Consider the following 21,712-nt stretch of genomic DNA (forward strand, 5'->3'; position numbering starts at 1 on the left):
AAGAGTGCTGGGATGAAGAATTTGAGTATGTGGAGACATTTGCTGTTACTTACAACATTGTAGTCCAAACCTGAGTCTTTTCCAGAATATTCTGTGTGATTTTCCAGAAGAATGTTATCAGCTGCGAAATTTTCGTGTTTGTATTTAAAAGACAAAAAAGTGGGTGAGGGAACAGTGTCTCGGTGTGCTCTGTGAGAAAGCTTGCTGGATTTTGAATGAACATATTATGCAATACTTGGCAAGGAAACTATTTTGAATCTTGTGCAATTAAATAGTCCTCAGGCTTTTTTTTTAAAAGTCTTCAGGCTTTTGTCCCTGCGAAGGCTTTTCTTAAGGGGCATGCCTAGTTGTTTACTCACTTATTCTCCTCTTTATTTTTGCTATCCGTTTAGAGAAGGGTATTACCTAGGAAAGCACTGACTACACCAATATTGGCAAGTATGTTTAATAGATATTGATGGTGATAAGTACTACTTAAATAAGTGAAGCAATAACCATTCATTAGAGAAAATAAAGCTTACCTGCCTTTTGCTCTGTAGCTTTTAAACTTGATGATTTCCCTGACACTCTTTAACCACATCATTAGAAAAAAAGCAGCTCAAATGAGAACCAGGATGGTTCGGTATGGTAAGACTGAAAACTGGCTGAAGTAGTTGCCATGAGAATTACTTAAGAATGTTACCGAGTCCTTGCTGGTGTTAATCTGATTAGTTGGGATGTCTAGAAGGCTTTCAAGTACTCTTCCTTTTCTTACACCTCACACTCCGTGTTTGCTGATGGCAGGACAAATCTCCTAGGGATCAAGTGGATGGCCTGCCAGGGTCTGGATATGGTTTAGAACTGCAATCCCTGGCACTCTGATAGAGCAGGCTGGAAATATCTGGTGCTTTGTGTATTGAAAAGATTTTTAATAGAGGAACTAGGAAAGCTTATCATACAGTAACATGCTGATAAATTCACGTTTCCAATGCTCTCATGTTATTGACCATGCTGGTTTTTTTTGTATTAGCTTCATGTAGCTGACTCACAGACGTTTATCATGGGGGTACTGGAGGTTTTGGCAAACAGACTGGAAGCACTGGGGTTTTGTGTCCCCACACAGGGGAGTGTCAGGTTTTTACAACTCCGAGGTGATCCATTAATCAGATCCTTCTAAACGCTATCAACATTGATTTCTATACTGGGCGTACTGCGATGAAGGGTAATAGTTAATACTGAAGCTGTTCTGGTGTTTCTGAAGAGTTCAACGGCTTTGTTGTTGATTGATGCTTCAGAGGTTTTGCAGTCATAAGGGCTGGAAGCATTTTAAAATAGAAGTTGCTATTCCAGAGCGCAATCCAGTGGCAAGAAGGGTCTTCCAGAGAAAATTCTGTAGCTCTGGAATCGAATATGAGGTACATTCCCGTGGATACTAACGTCTGTAAAATATTTCTTCAATTTAGAGCTTGGAGTTGGGGAAGGGGAGAAGAGAAGTGAAGGTACTGTGCCCTGACAGAATATCCTCTGGAGGTGGAGGAACCTATGAGAGAACTAATATGAGTTTCCATTTAGCACTGGTTGAGTTGGCTGATTTTTTTCTAGAACTTTTAAAATACATGAAGGACCAAAGCACCACCCCCCTTCCCAAACTGGAGTTTTGTCAGTAACGGCTAATATATCACTGAAATTACGTTATATATGTTTGTCATCTTCCCCCTGCCCCCTTCCCTCCCCTAGCTGTGGAGTGTATGCACTCTTCTGAAAGGGGCAGAAATATTAAGAGGTTTATGAGTTCTCAAGGGAGTTTAATTGGCAGATAATAGTTTGCTGCTTGCGTGTATGTATTTCTCGTCGTTATGAGTTTAAGTGCTGAATAAAAAGTTAAATATGCAATTAAGTAAAACTGCCAGCCGCCCAGAGAGAATCCACTATTCTCTCCAAAGATGGTCTAATGAGAAGATTACCCAACAAGGAAGGATAAAAACTGTGCTTGGTTAATTGGCAAGAATAGAAAGATCTTTTCCTAGCCCTGAAGATATTTGCAAGGATAAAAATATTCAGAGGAAGCTTTTCCATTGTTTCTTGTGAAACCTGTACTAGGCCATCCAAGTCGCAGACCTGCTCCAGATGAGAATTCAGAGCAAACCATCCAGTCAGAACAGTTATGGAAAAGGGACGTGCAAATTGGGGGAAAAAAAAAAAAAGTTCAGAAACAGCATCGGTGCAGAATTCTCTCTGTAGGGACAGAAGGGCCTTGGTGTTTCTGCCTCGCCACTGCTGATACTTCCTAGATGTGATGGCAGGGTTCTCATTCATTTACAGGAATAGAAAGTGGAGCCCGATGAAGCTGTCGCAGAAAAAAAAAACGACTGATCTGACAGGTAAAATGAAATTTAAAGATTGAATTGCAAATTGAACAGGAAAAAAGAGGATGGATGTTTTTTCTGGAGGTTGCTTGTGCAGTATCCATTGAGATCTGTGTATATTTGTGGACAAATACTTCAGGCGCGAGTGTGCTCAGTATAACCTACTCCTGGGAAAGGAAAAACATCACTCCTGCTGCTGAAGATAAAGCGTAATAGCCTGTTCCCCTTCGCACCAAACTTGTCCATTAAAGCAGCTTCTGACTTGGGAGATGGCACTACTTTCTGCCTGCAGGTTTTCTTTTATATGGGAACAAAGCCAGCACAGCCAGGATCTGGATAGAAATTACTCAATGGAAGGAATTTTAACTGAGGTACTCAAGAGGAAGGGGCTCGAACAGGCAGAAACATTCATCCTCAGAGCCATGTGTCAGTCAGGCATTACATACTGTAGTTGGGAGGTCCCTGCTGTCCTCTTTAATCTGTGTCCGTAATTGGAACTAGTTAGAATTTCACTGATCATTTCAGAGTGGGAAAGCACAGGACAGCCTCTCGGAGATACTGCAGGGCTTTGGTTATTTTCCTAAAGTATTACATGGTTTAGTTTACTCTGCTTGGCGTTGTGATTTGCTGCACACTTTTACAATGTGCTGTCAGCTTTGTTTCTATGAGATTGAAACGCCACACGCATTGCTGTCCTGCTCCAGAAAATCTATTCTGGTTACTCCCTTAGACACATAATGGCATTTTGGCTGAACAGCACTGTTTCTAAATAGTGAGAATGCAGGGATTTAGAAAAGCAGAAGCATAAACAAAACTGCTGTGCAGGACTGTGGCCTTCTAGAAGGCAAGTATGTTTTGGTCTCTCTCTCCCTTCCAAATAGAAAACCTTCTCAGATCTCTTTCCATAGTTGATCCAGAAACAGCAGTCAAGTGAAGTCTAGTCACTCTTCTATTTTTATCCCTTCTTTGCCAGCCTGCCCCCTTCTGTTCACTTTATCTTTTGGGGCTAAAATTTAACCTCCACTCCTTTAACACTGTTATCAGCCTCAGTGTTCTCTGCTGTTTTTCACACTCCTCCATGTTTTTAGGGAGAGGAGACCAAAACAGATGACTACCTGTGAGGATAAATGTGGGATTCTGGGACTTGCCTCCCATTAACAGAAACCCAACATACAGTTCCTTGTACTTTCTTCTTCCACACCCCCCCCCCCCCCCCCCAATTCCTGCTAAATGGTGTCCAAATAATATTTCAATGCATTTGATGTCATACTTTCTTTTTGTGACAGATGATAGGAGGGGCTCAGACAGAGCTGGGATCAGGAAAAGAGAACTAGAGAGGCTTCTGCTGTGGTATTGGGACTTCTCTGTATCTGCTACTTAAGGATTCTGGTGGATGTTTCAGATGTAAAAACAGTGTTACATGTCATTGACATACTGTTCACCTTCAGCAAACAGATGTTGCTTCTTTTCAGGAGAAGAAAAGGAAGGACAATTCAGGCATAGCAGCAAAAAAAACCCCTAGGAACTTCAGGAAAACAAAGTACATCAGTTAGGAATGTATTGGTACTTCTGATACGAAAACTCTCCTGAATGACAGTATAGCAGTTGTGAAGTGCTTCCCCCTAAGCGCTGTGCATATGCGCCGTATACTGCGGCTGCCTTCCAGTCACCTGAGACTTTCAGGATAAGGCAGAGTATGTATGAATGGACCAGCTAGTTCATAGGTTTAATCCTCTAGAATAAGTAGTTAAGCCATGACCTGCCTCGTGGAAAATGTCCTGTGCTGCTAAGTGCCAACAATACAGTGTACGTGACTTGCTGATTTGAAGACAAATAGGTGAAGCCCAAATGTTAAATAAAGCAAAAAGCAAACACAAAAATTAACAGGCTCCTTGCCTTTTAGTTTTAAGGAACTTTTGGTGAATGGTATAGATGATAGTCATAGAGTAGGAGGCTCTGCTGTTATCTGTAAGAGTATTAGCATAACTTTGTGGTCAGAAGGAAGGAAAGCAGGTATTGGAAAAAGAAATTTCAAAAAAAAAAAAAAAAAAAATCGTTCCTGAAACTGTTCTTGGAAACTACACATAAGACTGTATAGAGAATGTTGTTCTGCTTTCCAAAGTGGAATTGCTATGGAGAAAGATGGTTACTCTTCATCCCCTTAATTTAGTCTTGAGCTATGTTTCTGCCTCTCACTCAATTTTAATGTTTCTGATGATGTTAAATAATACTACAGCACGTAAACTAATTGCTGGATGGTCTGGTTTTGGTTAGTATACCCTGAAGTCAGGTCGTGATTGCTCACAAACAGTCCAAAGTATTTGTTTTGCAAGTTATCATCTAAATGACTGGTGCTTGTAAAATGCCCTGTTTGTTGCCTGATGTAAGATGATGATAAAGGAAAATAATGCAGCAGTGGAGAAGGCAATGCATGCAGTGAAAGTGAAGGTTATTTTAGGCTGGTGATTGTCTGGAGAATAGGAAATGTTAACAAGCTTCTTAGATGATACAGACTGCGTTTTTAGAAGAGAAGAAAATTATGCCAGATTAGGAATGAAACACTTCAACATTTTTAGAATAAGGAAGGATAACGTACTAAGTTAGAACTGTGGTGGAAATTCAGGGGAACCAACTGTAAATGTTCTTTAGATTTTGTGCAGGATGAAGGAGCTCTTGCTTTACTGGAGTGATTGTATGTTTCAGGAGGAAATTGGCACTTTCTAGTGAAGTATTCTGTAGTTGCCTCTTACCTAGCATGTTTCCTGCAGCCTATTTATACTGGTCTATCTCATGCTACAGTAAATTCAGTGTCAGTAACACAGCTGAGTATGAGTAATAAACTCCAGGAAGCTGTGCATTGTAGATCAAAGCCAGATACAACGTAGAATGAATATGAGTTCAGAAAAGTTCTAGTTAAATGGCAGCCCCCAGTGTATGGAGGAGTACCTAAAATATGGATAGCATGAGACTGGTCCTGGAATTTTATCCTTCAGTGCCAATCTTGGTAAGTATTTTGTAAATATGCATAAAATACCTAAAATAACATTCAGCCGATTAAAAAGTGGGTCGTTTCTACTGCTACAAGAATTGTTTTTAAACCAGTGAGTCATCTAAGACCTGAGTCTGTCAGCACTTTGTACGTATTTGGGCCAGAATGACACCTTCCAGACTGTCAGTTGGACTAGTTCATTTTAAAACTTTGAAGATCTGACTTCTTGACTGGTCTTCTCCCTATTTGAAATACAGCAAATAATTAAAAAAAAAAAAATAAAAGGGAGGCGTGCTCTGAAATGATAAAACCACGTGTAGTAAATTGTTACTAGGTTCAGTGGCAGTTCATTAAGCCTATAAAGTGCAAACAGAAAGGGAAATGCTATAAACCATTAAATCATCTTGAAAAAACAAAACTATGTTGATGCAACTTCGCACCTTCTGTGTTCTCTTCCAGTCTACTAGCAAGCTGCCACAAGTTACACACTGACTTGTGTAGCAGCAGAGCTTGGGAAGATCAAGGTGTGTTCCCCTGCCTTCACCCAGGTTCAAAGACCTGAGAAAGTATCGTAGATAATGTGTCTTGTTTGAACTGTGAGGAAGGTGCTTAAAGGGAGGGAGGGAGAGGGAAAGGGAAAGAGAGCTGACACCCTCTTTGGACTAGAAGGACTAGAGGACTGTCTGTCTCTCCCTCCTCCCTTTAGAGTCTAAATCCTCCTATTCCATTTAACTAAGGTAAAACCTCGCTGATTCGTGCTAGCTGGGAGTCTCATTACAGATAACTGGATTTGGAAATCGGCTGTAATGTAAGGGAACAATAAGCAAGAATTTTAAAGTTCATTTACAAGACAAGTGTACTTCAGCCTCCTTTACTTACAGTAATACCATCTAGAGAGATGCCCAGACTGGAAAAACCTGATAACATCTTTTACGATTTGGGAAGAATCAGGGCCACACCTGAATGTCATGGCTTACACGCATCTTTATTTCTTTAGTATATTTTTCTCTGTCTGTGGTAGCAGCCTGGTCTGAGAATAAATGACTTCTCATGATAGCTTGCTGCCAGTTAAGCCTCAACAGAAAAAAGAGATTATCTTCATGCTGTGATAAATTCATGGGAAGCATAGAGAAGGAAGATGTCACTGTCACTGGGAGCAAAAGCCAATGTGAATTTGCAAAAGTTAATAGATGAATCTCTTGCATATAAAGACTGCTTTTTGTTAATCTCTTAACTGTGTACAGTGATTATTACTTTTTTTAAAGATACAATCATTGATTTAATTACATAATTGTAGGCAACATTTTGCATCCCTAAATGTTTTTGCAGTTACTATTTGCTTGACCCTGAAAAAGCTCCCATTTCTTACATGATGTGCATATGTTTCCTTGTTATGGAATTCTTCTACATTAAATACATCTTTAGAATGCCAGACTTTAGGGTTGTGTGTAGTATTCTAATAGCAACAGTACAGCTGTCTGCATAGCTATCCTCATTTCTTTCGGTTCAGTGGAGTTTTGAACTGTTTGCACTGTGGCTCTTACACTGTAAGAAGACATGGCAACATTCATGAAAAGGAAAGTGGCAGAGATGTGGCCAGTGTTGGAGGTGGAGAATAGGTGACCTGTTAACTGGAAAACCGTGAGAACTTCTTTCCATCAACACCAGGAAAGCTGGCGGTGTGGTCTGTCTGGATTACAGTGTATAAACTGCATGGATTGTGGTATTTTACACAGACTTCCTAAGTACTTAATATGATTCAAAGCTCCGTAAATGAGATTAAGCTATAGCGCTCCAGCATTTTAATACCTCAGGAGTGAAGGGGGAGAGAATTCTTGCTCAGCATGTAAATCGCGTGTGGCCTCCTGGTTCCTGTGTCTTTGTAATATATGGCATTTTGCACTGTGGCTTTCACGGCTTGTTTTAAAGCAAAAAGCAAAAACTAAATTTGTGTAAAATTAATATTTCCTTCAGAAAAGTTTGCTTGCTGAACTTACTTTAAAAAGCCAAAACAAGCCACCCTGAACGTGCCATCTTTACGAATAATTTCAGATGTTCTAGCTAAGGAGCCAATCTTTTTAAAGTTGCACTGTTCACAGATCTTAAGTCTTGCCAGTTCAAACTCTGGCTCTTCTCCATGGGCTTTTTCACAGGATTATTTTTTTTTTCTTGAATACTCTCTTAAGTACGCTGGGGTTCCGAGTAACAGGCCCTAAGGCAGCTCCTGGGATCTGAGTCAGCTAGGGCTGAGGACAGATTTATTAAGCCTATTGTAAGGGGAGAGCTCAGAAAAACTTTTTTTTTTTGTTTGTGTGTTTGGACAGGACTTCTAAAATATATTAACTGTTTGGAAACGGCAGGGTGTGGAGTGACTCATGCTCTGCATCCACTGAACTTTCTTGTGTGGTGAAATTTTGGCTGGGGAGAGGAGTTTGCCTAGGTGTGAATCAGCTGCAAGCCCTCAGGAAAGCGCTGGAGTAGTGATTTGTAACTGCGGTTGGTTTCTGTTATACTGTGGGGTGGATTTGGCTTTTATTTGCAAAGGAGAGCAGTTAAAAACTGGATAGGGTGCAGCCACCTCGCACACCTGTTTCTGCATGGGACTCCTGTGTCCTCCTTAGCATCAAATCTTCCATGTATTTCAGGGATGCAGAGTCCTTGAAATCCCAGTTGCGGTGCCACAAGGCCTGGTGTTTGGTGCTGCCATAGCTGCCAGCGTTCTCCTCAGCTGTAATTCTAACGATGAGAAAGCCTATCTTTTGCTTGCTTCATTTTTAACCAAAAACGTATTTATTAATTTTTCTTGTGCAGGATTAATTTCTCCCAGGGCTGTATTCCGTTTTCCCACATGTTGCTTTTAGTCAATGTGGCTTTGTCAAAAGCAGTTCTGGTTTCCACAGCAACAGAGTTGTTAACACCAAAGATGTCAGTGCTCGAAGGTAGGGAGGGGAGGGGGCGGTGTTTTCTGGCTCAGCTGCCTCGCCACGGTAGAGGCCCTTGCTGCAGCCATGCTACAGTACAACGTCTCCGTTGTCTTTGTGAAGAGCGAAGGCCTTTCATTTTGTTCTACTCTTCCCTTTCCAATCAATTTAGAGTCAAAATTTGACACTTGGGGGGGTGACAGGGCTTGATGGTTCCTTGGTGCTTAGAAGCTTCCTGTTCTTTCAGGCTCTCTGTTCTGAAGGGCGCTGCTCTGTTGTCTGCTTTTTAGAGTTTTTCTGTGAACAAAATAGCACTTGCATACAGGCAAAACCTGCAACAGAGTTTGCAATAAAGGAGAGTAGAGCACTATTCTTTTTGACCTATGTTCAATGTCTGCTGATGAATGATAACATGAAAAATGATCAGTCCTTTTACCTTGCCCAGTAATGTGAAACCTGCTCCAATTAAGCTTGCTCGGATGGGTTTTCTGAGGCACCCATCCCCTTAGGGTGGGAGCTAAGCCTTGCTCCTATCGACCTTGGAAAAGTGCATGGCTTAAAAGTGTTTTCTAGTACATGGTTAACCTGTGAAATTCATTTGCCTCTGGAGGTGAGTGGTAGTGATGCTGTGAAGATCTGGAGAGATAAAAGTGCTTCTCTGCGTGTTGCAGATGTAAAGAAAAACCCCGTAGTTTCAATATCCTGTAGAAATTTGGCTGTAGTCTTCCGGATCCTGTTGTTATGACTTATGATTACAAAACACTCAGGATAAGTAATTAAACTGTGAGCTTCAGAAGGCATCTTTTTACTTATCTTAAGAGTATTGCTGCTGCAGGTGTACAATACCCTCCTGGCCAAGGAGAGGGAGGTGGAGCTTCGGTCACAGCTTTGCAGGTGGCTGCAGCTCTGGGAATGCCCATCACTTGCATAATAGTTTCATGTAAGGGTGTGTCCTCCTGGGCAAGTTGTTCGTGTCTAAACTAGAGTGTAAACATAAAGTGAAATAGATTTTTCACAACGGCTATTCATATTTAGATCCTATTTTTTTTCTTCTTAGGAAGGGTAGGCCAGGAAAGCCAGACTTGGCCCATGGAAATGCATACAGCATAATGTTGTTGAAGTGTCTTTTGAGGCACTTGCTGCTGCATTTTTTCACCTTTGATAGAAATTACAGTAAAAAGCAACTGCTGAAGGCAGTTAAAACCAGAAGCTGAAACTTCAGAGTAACGTGAAGTTGATGTTTTGAACTGGCTTAAATACTTGATGAAATCGTGTAACCAAATGCAGATATGGTTTTAATTCAATTTTTGGATGTCTATTAGTGACTTTTAAAGACTAAGCTTTGTATCTGCAGCCTAGAATAGAATTGCAACCTGCGTTTGGTAGCTGGCTGTATTCTTACTGTTCATTTCTGTCACTTTCTTAGCAAGTATCTGGCTCTGCATTGGAGTTCGTAGCACATGTCATTCTTACAAGGGGCAAAATCTCTGGATAGCTGTGTCTTGTCTGCTGGAATTAGATGTTTTGTCAGGTTTATCAAATTTATTTGGGTGTTTTTTTTGGTTGATTTCCTTTGTTTGGAAACCTAAAAAGCAGCATCTCACAGGATTTCCGGCACCAGACTGTGGGGAAGCAGACTGACAAAGTGAGAGTGGTGGATGAGGAAAGGTCAACTAATTTAGAAACAGTCTCAGTTCTGGTGGATTGGTATCAAGTGGAATTTTCCTCCAGTCTCTCAGCTCTGTAATAACTTTTTCCGATTGCTGAGGTGCTGTAATTAAAGGCCTCTTTGAGGCAGAGGGAGTGAGAGAGCGACTTTTAGTTCCAGTCGCATTTCGGAAACCCTGATTGCCAGGCACGCCTTTATTTTGGCAGGTGAGCATGACTGCCTTGACTTGGGCTGGGGCTATATGCCTGTTACCATTGAAAAATGGGACATGACACTCAAGATCTACAAGAACTAAACTCTTACTGCAGTAGGGAGGAGGAGAAAACAGCAATATACATTATTGATAAAAGACTTTGTATAAAAGCAATTAATTCTGAGTCTTTCCCACCTCTCTGCTGTCTGAATCACTGTTGTGGAGGTGTGAGGGAGGGTGAATGACTGCAATGTTATGTGTTTGTGCACAAAAGCCAAGTCTCACGGGGGAAATATGGAGAAAGTTCTCACAAGTGTTGGTTCAATAAAACATCCAACACAGCAATAATAATTTTTTGTTAAACCAAAATACCCCAAACTGGTTCTTGGTGTCTATGAGAGTCTTAATTTTTGGCAATATGAGCTAGTAACTGTGTAGGACTGTTTAATTTAGAAACTAAAGCAGGAGTTTGCCTGCATCCTACAAGCAAAGGAGCATGTTTCTCGCGCTGACTCTACCCAGGCTCCGCGCTCAAACCATTCTCCTTTTCCAAAACTGCCCTCCTGTGAAAAGGCTGTGTGGCAGTTGTCTAAGGATAGAATGGGAAAGCATCCATGGTACTGCTGAATGTGGAGTTTCTCACATGTCATCTTTCCCAAACATTAAAGGTCATAAGGAGATTGGTGTTCTCTGTTTTTTGTTTATGTAAACCTTCTGAACTCCAATATCTGAGCTCATGTGGTGCGCTATGACTTTGTATTGTGTGCTGAACAACCGTTTTCTAACACAAGTCATGTGTGTTCCGGATAAGATTTCTTCATCTCTGTTTCTTGCAGATGCTGACTCAGCAGACCAAAATTGTTATTTCTGTCTTTTAACATTGATCTACTGACCTGCATTTGTGTAAGTTAAAATAGGGGTGACTTAGTAGGGGAAGGTATTGCTAATATCACTGCTAATCACCAACTGCTTATGGGCACAACACACCACCTACATCACTGAGGAACACTGCACTGTTTTATATTAAAAATGAATAACACTAATGTGTTCCATCTTCACTTGGTTTCCTACTGCGTAGGGAATTACCAGTAAACAACTGCATGTCATTACTTCCTACGTAGGTGCACAAGAGCATTAAATGCTCTTCAGTTGAGTTTAGCGCTGTTAATATATTATAAACAAAATTTCTATAATATAAATATTATAATTTATAATTATGAATTATAAAGCTTTCTACGATGACATGACTGGCTGGGTAGACGAAGGGAGAGCCGTGGATGTTGTCTACCTTGACTTCAGCAAGGCTTTCGACACAGTCTCCCATAATATCCTCCTAGGGAAGCTCAGGAAGTATGGGCTGGATGAGTGGTCGGTGAGGTGGATTGAGAACTGGCTGAATGGCAGAACTCAGAGGGTTGTCATCAGTGGCGCTGAGTGTAGTTGGAGGCTGGTAACTAGTGGTATCCCTCAGGGGTCAGTACTGGGCCCAGCCTTGTTTAACTTCTTCATCAATGACCTGGATGAAGAGTTAGAATGTACCCTCAGCAAGTTTGCTGATGACACCAAACTGGGAGGTGTGGTAGATACACTGGAAGGCTGTGCTGCCATTCAGCATAACCTGGACAGACTGGAAAGTTTGGCAGAGAGGAACCTGATGAGGTTCAACAAAGGCAAATGCAGGGTGCTGCCCCTGGGGAGGAACAACCCCATGCATCAGTACAGGCTTGGGATGGACCTGCTGGAGAGCAGCTCTGTGAAGAGGGACCTGGGTGTCCTGGTGGACGACAGGTTAACCATGAGCCAGCAGTGTGCCCTGGCTGCCAAGAAGGCCAATGGGATCCCAGGGTTCATTAGGAGGAGTGTGGCCAGCAAGTCGAGGGAGGTTCTCCTTCCCCTCTACACTGCCCTGGTGAGGCCTCATCTGGAGTACTGTGTCCAGTTCTGGGCTCCCCAGTTCAAGAAAGATGAAGAGCTACTGGAGAGAGTCCAGCGGAGGGCTACAAGGATGGTGAGGGGACTGGAACATCTCCACTACGAGGAGAGGCTGAGGGAGCTGGGCTTGTTCAGCCTGAAGAAGAGAAGGCTGCGAGGGGACCTAATATACACTTACAAATATCTGCAGGGTGGGTGTCAGGAGGATGTGGCCAAGCTCTTTTCAGTGGTGCCCAGCGACAGGACAAGGGGCAATGGGCACAAACTGAGGCACAGGAAGTTCTGTCTGAACATGAGGAAGAACTTCTTCCCTCTGAGGGTGACAGAGCACTGGAACAGGCTGCCCAGGGAGGTTGTGGAGTCTCCTTCTCTGGAGATATTCAAGACCCGCCTGGACAAGGTCCTGTGCAGCCTACTGTAGGTGACCCTGCTTCGGCAGGAGGGTTGGACTAGATGACCCACAGAGGTCCCTTCCAACCCCTACCATTCTGTGATTCTGTGAAATATGAGTCAAAGGTTCTGGTTTATGATTGGTTCTGATTACGCAAAGGTTCCTCACGTTCCCTGAAGGACAGTATCTTTCAAAGCTCCCTAGCATATTTTTTTATAAGAGTTCACCAGAGTCGAGATCCCTCAATATCAACTACTTAAATTGAAACAATTCAAAGGAGGAATGACTTTTCTTATATGGTGACCCTGCTGAGAAATCAGGCTGCGTTGAGTTGTCTTAAGCTGTCTGTTCAAGCCTTCAAATAATATTTAAACTTTAATTAAAAAAGAAATTAACTTTAATCAAGATAATTTACACTTTCATACCACATTTAATGTAAACCAAGTTATTAATCTAAATACCTAGTACCTTTGGACTGTAGTCAATCTTTAAATTCCTCTGCACATTTTGTTGCATAAACATACAGAAATCTCGGCTGCTGTTTTGCATTTCAGCTTATATCTACATAGAGCAATGGGTATCCCTGCTACAAAACTCGTAGGGATTTTCTTCATTTCTATTTGCTTTTTAAAAATGGGTTAGTTAAACTTATAAAGTATGTTCCTAAACAAATAAATAGAATTCTATGCCGATTCTGAGCTGTGTGTTAGTGTATGTCAGTCACTTTATTGCCACTGAGACATCAGGTGCAATGATCTCTTTTCCAGTTCAGTATGACTGATTACCATTAATGGTTTGTAGCTGACTGCTTGTTTTGTAAAGAAGATTTCTAGGGAGCCCAAAATCAGTGTTCTTGGACCTCTGACATCCTTTTCCATGCTTGGGAGAACTTCATCTGCAAATACTTGTGGGTTTGTGCTTTCATTTAGTTTATTCCACGCTTTTTAACTTTTTTCTTCTGTGCAATCAGGGCAGAAGTTGATTCCCTTCTCTTCCACCCCCACCTTTTTCTGCTATTCATTCTCTGGACGGATTACATTTTAACCGCTAAATGTCAATAAATGTCAATTTTTCCTTCCACCTCAATCTATTTTATTATTAAAAATTATATGAGGGGAAAGTAATCTATGGACATCACCCTTTGCAATTTTCCCTATTTTCTTCTCTAAGATCCATTTAGCATTCAATAAGTAGAAACTGTACTTCCAAAGTATGATTAAATTTGGTGTCAATCTTTTTCCAAGCTACTAAATTTGGAGTTTTCAGTATCTAATTATTCATTTAATAAGGCATACACTGAGATTAAAAAAGTGAAATTGCTTTAAAAAACTTTTTCTGAGGCCAGGTAGGAGTGTATTATCTCTCTACTCTGCTTTTTCTTTACAGGTGACTGCTCCCCAATTAATTAGTTTTTAACAATTCCTATTTTTTTTGCTAGTTATATAGAAGTATAAGTTCTGATATATTATTTGCACGTCTTCTGTTTTCTGAAATCATAGAGCTTGTTAGCTCAAAATAAAATACATTGTTTTGCCCTTTTTTTCATGTTTGTATATATCTCTATGTGAGAACATGAGAGCCAAAATTTATATTATTTAGAAAAAGGGGAACAAATAAACATTAATTACTGGGAACTGTAGCCCACTAGAGGCTTGTTAGTAACCACAAATATATTAAAAAAAAAATCAAACTTGTAGGATGAGTAACTAAAACAAAAATGTTAGATTCCTTTCTGCCTTTTTTTCTGAAAAGTCTGTTGGAGTTTGGCTTGAATTAGGAATTCAGTTTTGGCCTTATATTTGTTTTCTCACTGACTGTGAAAATAGAAGTCAGTAAGCATTGCCATTTTCAGGAAATGCTCAGGCTTCCATGCATAATATAAATCAAGGATATAGGAAAAAGTAGTCCCAAAATAGATGGCATGCTACTTCTGTAGTTCAGCATAACTGTACTGCATTTGTGCTTCTGACCCTACAGTAACCCAAGTTTCTGTGGTTTAACACTGGGCCTGTGAGGTCTAGGTTCCAATTTCAACATTTACATTTTCCTGTATATCCACACAGGATTACAATTTACATCTTAAAATCTGCCAAATGTGTGAGGAGAAAAATTTGGATATATGAGGATTTTACATAGCAGAATATACCAAATTTTACCTAGTTATTTTCTTTAAGTGCTACTGTGGGAGACTTGGAGGAGCTATGAGGCATGTTTACCCAGCACTTCCACTGCTTGGCCAAAGTGCTTTTTACACGCAACTGTTAGTTTTACATGCAGTTTTTAAAGGCTTGGAGAGCACTGGGGAAGTGCCCCCTGTGCCCACTCCCTGCCAGGCTGTATGAGTATGTGTGTTGCACTGTGTGGTGTGGCTGCCTACCTGCAGAGCTATTCTGGGGTAAATGATGCAATCACTGCCCAGAACGACTCCCTGTGAAGGGCAGGCTTTGATTACACAAGAAAAGGGAGTATTCTGGGATGTGTGTATCTGTTCTTCCAATGCACATGCTCTCCACTAATCTGAGTTTTCCTTAATACGTAATAAGTCTTCCAGGATAGCATCTCCCTCACCACCTCCCCAGTGGCTTCTCTGGTCAGGTGAGCCAGGTACAAGGGCGGGAGGAGGTAAATTGGTAAGGATGGTATGGGATGATGACCCCACTGATGATAAGGATGTGCCCAACTCAAGCTCTTAGCGTGAGGGCTGTAACCTGAGGTTGCATACAGGTATCAAAGACTGTAGTCTCCAGTAACCTGAAGTTATGGCATCTCATTCTGTGCTAGCAGTAACAATTTATATAGTGTCTGTAGCTAGCTGATTGAAAACATGAGCCAACTGTTAGCACTGCCTTCCAGGAAGCTTGGCTGCTCCAAGAGCTGCTTTGATGCATTGTACGTCAGCCTGCTTCCCCTTTCTTGTTGTTGCTGTTGAACTGGGGTCTCTGCTGGAGCAAGAGACATAAGGATTATAAAAAAGCCTAGCATCGAATGCTCTCAGGCTTCTTTAGCTTAACTATGTTTATTTAAAATTCTCTTCTATTCTTAAAATGTAATTTGTTGTTAATTGCCTCAAAAGTAAGGAAGCATGAAATAAATATCTTCTAACTTCACCCATTTTATTAGTTTGAAATGGGAGAATAGGAAGCAGCAAATTACTTAGCTGTAGACTTTGTGTGACAAAGAAATAAAACATGCAAATGATCTAGCGTTGCCCAGTAGAACTGAGGAAAATAAAAACAACAAATAAGTATACAGGGATTGAAAGACATAATGACCGTTGCTGAAAGAGGAGAGGAATCAGATAAATGAGTCTAAGAATTATTGATTTTATGATTTTAATTAAAATAAACCAAAATCAGTGGTATAAAATTACATATATTTTTTTAAAAAAAGAAATGTAGTGGCATAGTTTTTTGTAATATAACAGTGAAATAAAGATAATGCCTAGTTTTGATTATTGAATTGAGCAGGCATTAGTAGAGTTAGAAAGTCTATGGTTCTTTACTATACCCAGTCTTCCTAGAAAAATGAGGCTGAATTTGAACAAAGCAAATGATGAAGTTACACTAAAAGATGCTGAGGGTTGTGTTAAGTCGTTGGTTCCTCTGTTTTTGTAAATGATTTTCAAGTAGAAGTAAAAGGTACAGAATAATAAGAGAGTAATCAATATGATTTTGCAAAATCAAAACAAAGTGAGACATGTAGGTCTCCGGAAGATGGGAGAAACAGGCAGAAGTAAAATATTGAGAATGGTGTGGACTGATACTTCAGTACAAGTTTATTCATTTTGGTGATTAGTTAATGACAGCACAGCAGCATATAAAAAGTTAAAGAACTTTCTGTGCAGCTGCAGTTGGAGACCTGCAGTTAGATTTGGTGCAGCAGGGTTCATCTGATTCACTACAATAGTGCTGGTGTTGGAACAGCTTAATGTGTGGATGGGACTACCATCTGCATCCTGCAAATTTCAGCATCAAGTGACAGATACCACCTATCAAGAAAGATGGGGAAACGTCAACTATCTGAATTGTTCCAAGAGTAGGTCCTTCTGGAGAATGGGTGTTTGCAAGGGTGAGCAATGATGAAAGCTGAATATATGTGGTTTGAAGGCACATTAAGAAAAGGCATCTCGGATAAAATACTCATTACTTTTCCAATGTAATTAGCTTCTCAGCTGGTATCAGAGTTAATTGTGGAAAGAAACGGAAATAACCACCAAAGTCGTTGTTCTTGCTCAGGCAAAATATCTATTAAGTTAAGAGAGCAGTTTATCTTGGTGAAGACATCAAGACTGTGACTAATGTGATAAATCTTGTGTAAAAAGAAACAAAATAGACATCAGGAAAAATGGTGATATTGTAAGGTCAATGCTATGAGTGCTCTTACCAGCGAACTCTGCTGTGCCTCTGGAAAGATGCAGAGCTGGGCTGGACGGAGCGCTTGCCTGTCGGCAGGGCTCATAGCTTAGCATCCTGGCGGGCTTGCCGCGATCTACAGGGCCTCTCTCATCTTACTATTCTGACAGACTTGAAGGATGATATTTCCTGTGCTGAACAGAAATAACTTTGCAAGAGTTGTTTTGGCAGAAATTTTTCAGCCATTTCCAGTAATAAAACTAGAGGGAAAAATTGTTTTGTCTACATAAAATACAGATTAAGTTTCTAGTGATTTGCCTGTTACTTGGATTTTCAAGTATATTGAGGGGTGAATTTTGCTCTAGAGTGTCTTGCGCCGTCACCCTTAAAATCGTCCCAAGTTCAGCCAAATTCTAAATCTTTAATGGTCAGTAGGTGTGCTCAGTCTTAAAGGTTGACTTTCCCAGAGGTTCAGACTACAGCAGAGCAGGTGCTTTCCAGGGATTGAATCCCTGTGCTACTGAAATCTGTCCTGGCTCTGGACACAGGTACTAAGAGAAGCAATCTCTAGTCTGGCCTTTGATTCTCCCACTGTCTTCCAAAGCACAGAGGAACAGAGATATGCCAGGTACCAGCAGAGAAGCTGGGGCCTGGAGGTGGTAGAGAATGAGGTTTCCTGAGGAGGCATTGCTGAAGGAGCAGGCAGGACAGGCTGGATGCCGAGACAGGAGCAGGAGACAGGAGATGACAGATGGGAAGCACATGGTCAGGGCTGAGTTTGGGTGAGAAGCCCCAACAGAGAAGCAGAGACGGGGAGCTGAGGGGTGGAGAATGGGGAGGGGGAAGTAGCTGAGTCTGGGCTTTGGAGGTAGAGAAACAGACTGCAGGAACCAAGGAAGAGCTGACCCGAGTAAGGGCTCTGGTACTAGTTTCAAGGGGTGGGAAAAGAGCTCGTTGAGTGATGAGGCTTGGTAGTAGTGGGTGATGGCAAAGGGTCAGAGGTGCAGATGGGACCAGCAGGAGGGTGGGTTGTTTGGTGGGGTTTTTTTTGCAGAAGATAAATAGAAAGCTGCCTAGCACAGTGCTTACCCCTCCAGGCAGGGCTGCATCCCAGAATCTCCTAGTTTCCTGGTGTCTGTGCAGTCATCAAATAGCTGTAAAGCTCATTGGTATAAAATGTTTTACACCCTCTTGCGTATCGACAGTTGCTATATTCTGTTATTAACTACTATATTAGCTAACTGGCAGAGGTCTGTGTAGAAGATATGTGTGCTTTAGCTCTGCAGAGAAGTCATGAGGGATATCAGGATGAAGATGTGTAAGGAGATTCGTTATTTTCAGGGTTGTTTTGCTGTTGCTACCCCACCACCACCACAAAAACTAGACAATCTCTCACATACACAAAACTTCCTCTGAAAGTACCAGTTTTGGGTTGGGAAACTGAGCATTCAAATCTAGTAAATGTCAGGATCCGTGCTATGTATATGCTTTGACTATTGTGCACTCTTGTATTTTCTACCACACTTCAGCCATTTTTTTGCATGCAGACAAAATTATTAGATAGTTAAATGATGGGTTTCAATAGCTGGTTTCATTGTCATTGTTCAGCATACAGACAACGCTGCTTTACTTCAGGTTATTTTAGACCTGCTTTGAAATCAGATTTTTTTCATTTCCTCCTGGTTGTGCTTTGTGGTGTTTTCACTGTAATGGCTGGATCACTGGTATTGTCACAACATTGCTTAAAGTTAAGTTTGTATTGTACCTACTTATAGAATCATAGGTTGGAAAAGACCTCTGAGATCATCAAGTCCAACCATCCACCCAACACCATCATTCCTACTAAACCATTATCCCAAAGTGCCACAGCTACACATTTTTTAAACCCCTCCAGGGATGGTGACTCCACCACCTCCCTGGGCAGCCTGTTCCAATGCCTGACCACTGTACTTCACATATAGGGAGCAGAGTAATAGGGTAAATTTTCAAGTAGAAGTATCCACTGAGTTTTGGGAGCTCCATCTGAAATATCTTGGATGAGGGTGGCTTATTTTTTTGATTGTCCCCCCAACTCCTCCTCAGTGTACTGAATAGCAGATCACACTTTAACTCAAGCCACGCTTTTTAGACCTGAGCTCTGTTACAGCTGGGAGTGCCCAGGACTTTCGCAAATGAGGCTGCAGTTCAGGCTGCTAAGAAATGAGGTACAGGCAGTTAGTGACTACCTGTTTGGCTGGGGTGACTCCCGGAGCATTGCATCAGAAAGGGACAAGAGTAGAATCCAGATTTTTGAGAGTAACATTCAGCTGTGGTAACCACAAGACCCTTCTTTCTTATATTACACTTTCCAGTTTTTAAGTAAAATGAAGAGGAGGTGAGAGAGGCTACAGATAGCAGTTCCTGTCACTCTGCATCCTGACTTGCATCCCGATCAGGTTCTGGTTGTACTCTGACTGGTGTGACGGTGCAGTTGAAGAGGGAGGAATAGCGTATAATAACACTGTGTTAATATGTATATACGAAGGGAGCAATATTTGGGTTACTCAAGTAGCGTAATCCTGGAATTCACTAGTGTTAGAAGGTCTAAAAGGGCAATTTTAATCTTATTATGAAATCCATATTTTGTTTTTGTTAATTATCACAGAGGCCTGTTGATAGCAAGAACAAGACAGACTAATGGTTTGTTTTTCATCTGCAACATTTTATTATGTATTTATTGAGGGGATATTAAATGGTTCCGAGAAAACAAACTATAGAATAATGAAATTGTGAAGTTATGCCGTATGCACAGAATTTATATTATCAGGATTTATTACAGCCTCTGTCATCTCTGTGTTGAAGATTGTCAAATAATTTGTGCCAAAAGCAGCCAGTTGCAGTAAAACGTGAGCAAAGTGACATCCAGAGACAGCTTTTGTCCCAAAAGAAGTCTGTGACCTAGAAAAAGATCTGAGATATCCTGAGTCCAGTCTCTTAATGGTGAAAGCGTAGCCTCTTCACCATGCCATAGCAGTTCATATAGGCAATGTCTATGTAAATTATTCTGTCAGAAAAATCTGTGGTGTGATCTTACAGGCACTTTCCAGGGCCATGAGCTGCAGAAAACTTGCAGTCCACGCAACATGTAAAGACTGTATCGCAAACAGCTTTCAATAAACACTTCTCAGAAATTCAGCTGCTGGTAGGGTTATTTTTACCTCTACTATCAATCACTTCCAATAAAGCGTCACTATTCTTCCTTGTTTTCACTGAAGACTTTTCAGTGAAAACTGCAACCTGTGCCTTGCCTGCTTTGCTGCTTTTTTTTTTTTTTTTTTTTTTGTCAGAAGACGCAAAGAAGAGGATTCAGCTTTCATTTCTTTTTCGTCACTTTGTTTTACAGAAGTTACCTCATTTGCCTAGACTGGATCAGAACTTCAGGTTTTTGAACTGCTGTGCCGTTTCTTTTACGGGTGCTTCTAGGTGTGTGTAGTGGTTACAACAAGCACTGCAAATGGTCCTGGTGAGAAGATAAGCTACACAGGCTGCATTTTCCCTTTTAATTTTTAGTGGCATGGCTTTGACAGCTTAGCTATGTAGAATAATATTAATGTATCTGAAAAATCCAAACAGCGCTTGGAGTTTTTAAATCTGTAGCTCTACATATTCTGAACAGTGAGAAGAGCCCGTATTAGGGTATTGCGGGAGCGACAGGAGGCTCCACACAGGCTAGGACAGAGGGAGGGAAGGCACAGGGTTATGCATGTGGTGTCTGCTTTCTTTCGTGTGTTAAATTGGAAGGACTACCACAGCGAGCTTCTGTGCTAGCTTTACCCAAATAAAAAAAACAGAATATCTGAGCTAAAGTTACGGTAAATAATAAACACACACTGAACACAACAGATTATTGATAATAAGGAAATCTATGGCAACACTATTTACAGGCTAACAGTACGGAGATCAGCAAAGGTGGGAAGAGGAATGTGACTATTGACTGGGCGTCCTAAATTTTGGGACAGGCAGCAACAAGTGTTTTTTGGAAGGTTTGCGTAGTCGAAGGAGATGTTGTTATCAAATATGGCCTAGATGAAATCTGGACTGAGGAGTAGTGCAAGAATCTACAATGCTACAGGGCATTTATAATTTCCAAAGCTCTGATCTTTAAATTTGATAGTATCTTTGCAGGATAAAACCTTTAAAGTTCACCTTAAACTGCCACTGCTGGATCCTGGGATTTAATTATCTTTCTCTCTTTGGCTTCTACCAGACATTTGTTGGGTTGTATACCTTTTGCATCGTATGTAAGACAACTGGATGGCTGTGTCTAGGAGAGAACAAAGCTACTGCATGTATTGAAAAACAGCAGGGGATTGTGGCCAAGGCCTGCAGGGATGTCAAGGGGAACAGAGCTCAAGGTGGGGTAGTGTTTATTTACAGACTTCCAAAGACTTGGAGGCTGGGTGGCTTTAAACGTTGCCGACAGACCCTTTTAGGGCAGGCTGAGAGGTGGGGTTATGGGTTGTGGCCAAATGTCACAATTCCAAGTTTCCAGAGGTGTCTCTAAAGAAGGATGGTGAGCTCTGTTGGCCGCTTCATTTGATACACATTCTTGGAATGGTTTTTTGTTTAGTTTAGCTTTGCTAAATAATTGCCCTGTTCAAATCTGAAGCTGCATGCTTTATAACGTGTCATCAGATTTGTAACTTGTGGGTGAGCCTGGGTCTCTCTTTAGCTATACTGAACCTATGAATAAGGTTAGTTGCTTTTTTTGTCCTCGGTGCTATTGTGGTGTAACCAGAATTGGGGTCACAAAAAATGTGCACTTAGTCATTTGAGTAAGCATCCAGGCTTCAGTCATGCTTCTGCAGCCAATCCTTATTCCATCTTTCTCAAAAGGAAAGGGAATTTTTCTTTCTGATAGAGAGGCTGAAACACTCTTTA

At 41.1% G+C, this 21,712-nt stretch overlaps 1 protein-coding gene across 5 annotated transcripts in view; it reads left to right on the top strand.

The window, feature by feature from the left end:
• Positions 1-21,712, top strand: part of MAPKAPK3 (MAPK activated protein kinase 3) — a 52,308-nt gene that overhangs the window by 1,903 nt on the left and 28,693 nt on the right. The gene's annotated exons all lie outside the window — the stretch shown is intronic.

Source organism: Opisthocomus hoazin, chromosome 11 (genome assembly GCF_030867145.1).
Source record: "Opisthocomus hoazin isolate bOpiHoa1 chromosome 11, bOpiHoa1.hap1, whole genome shotgun sequence".
NCBI lineage: Eukaryota > Metazoa > Chordata > Aves > Opisthocomiformes > Opisthocomidae > Opisthocomus > Opisthocomus hoazin.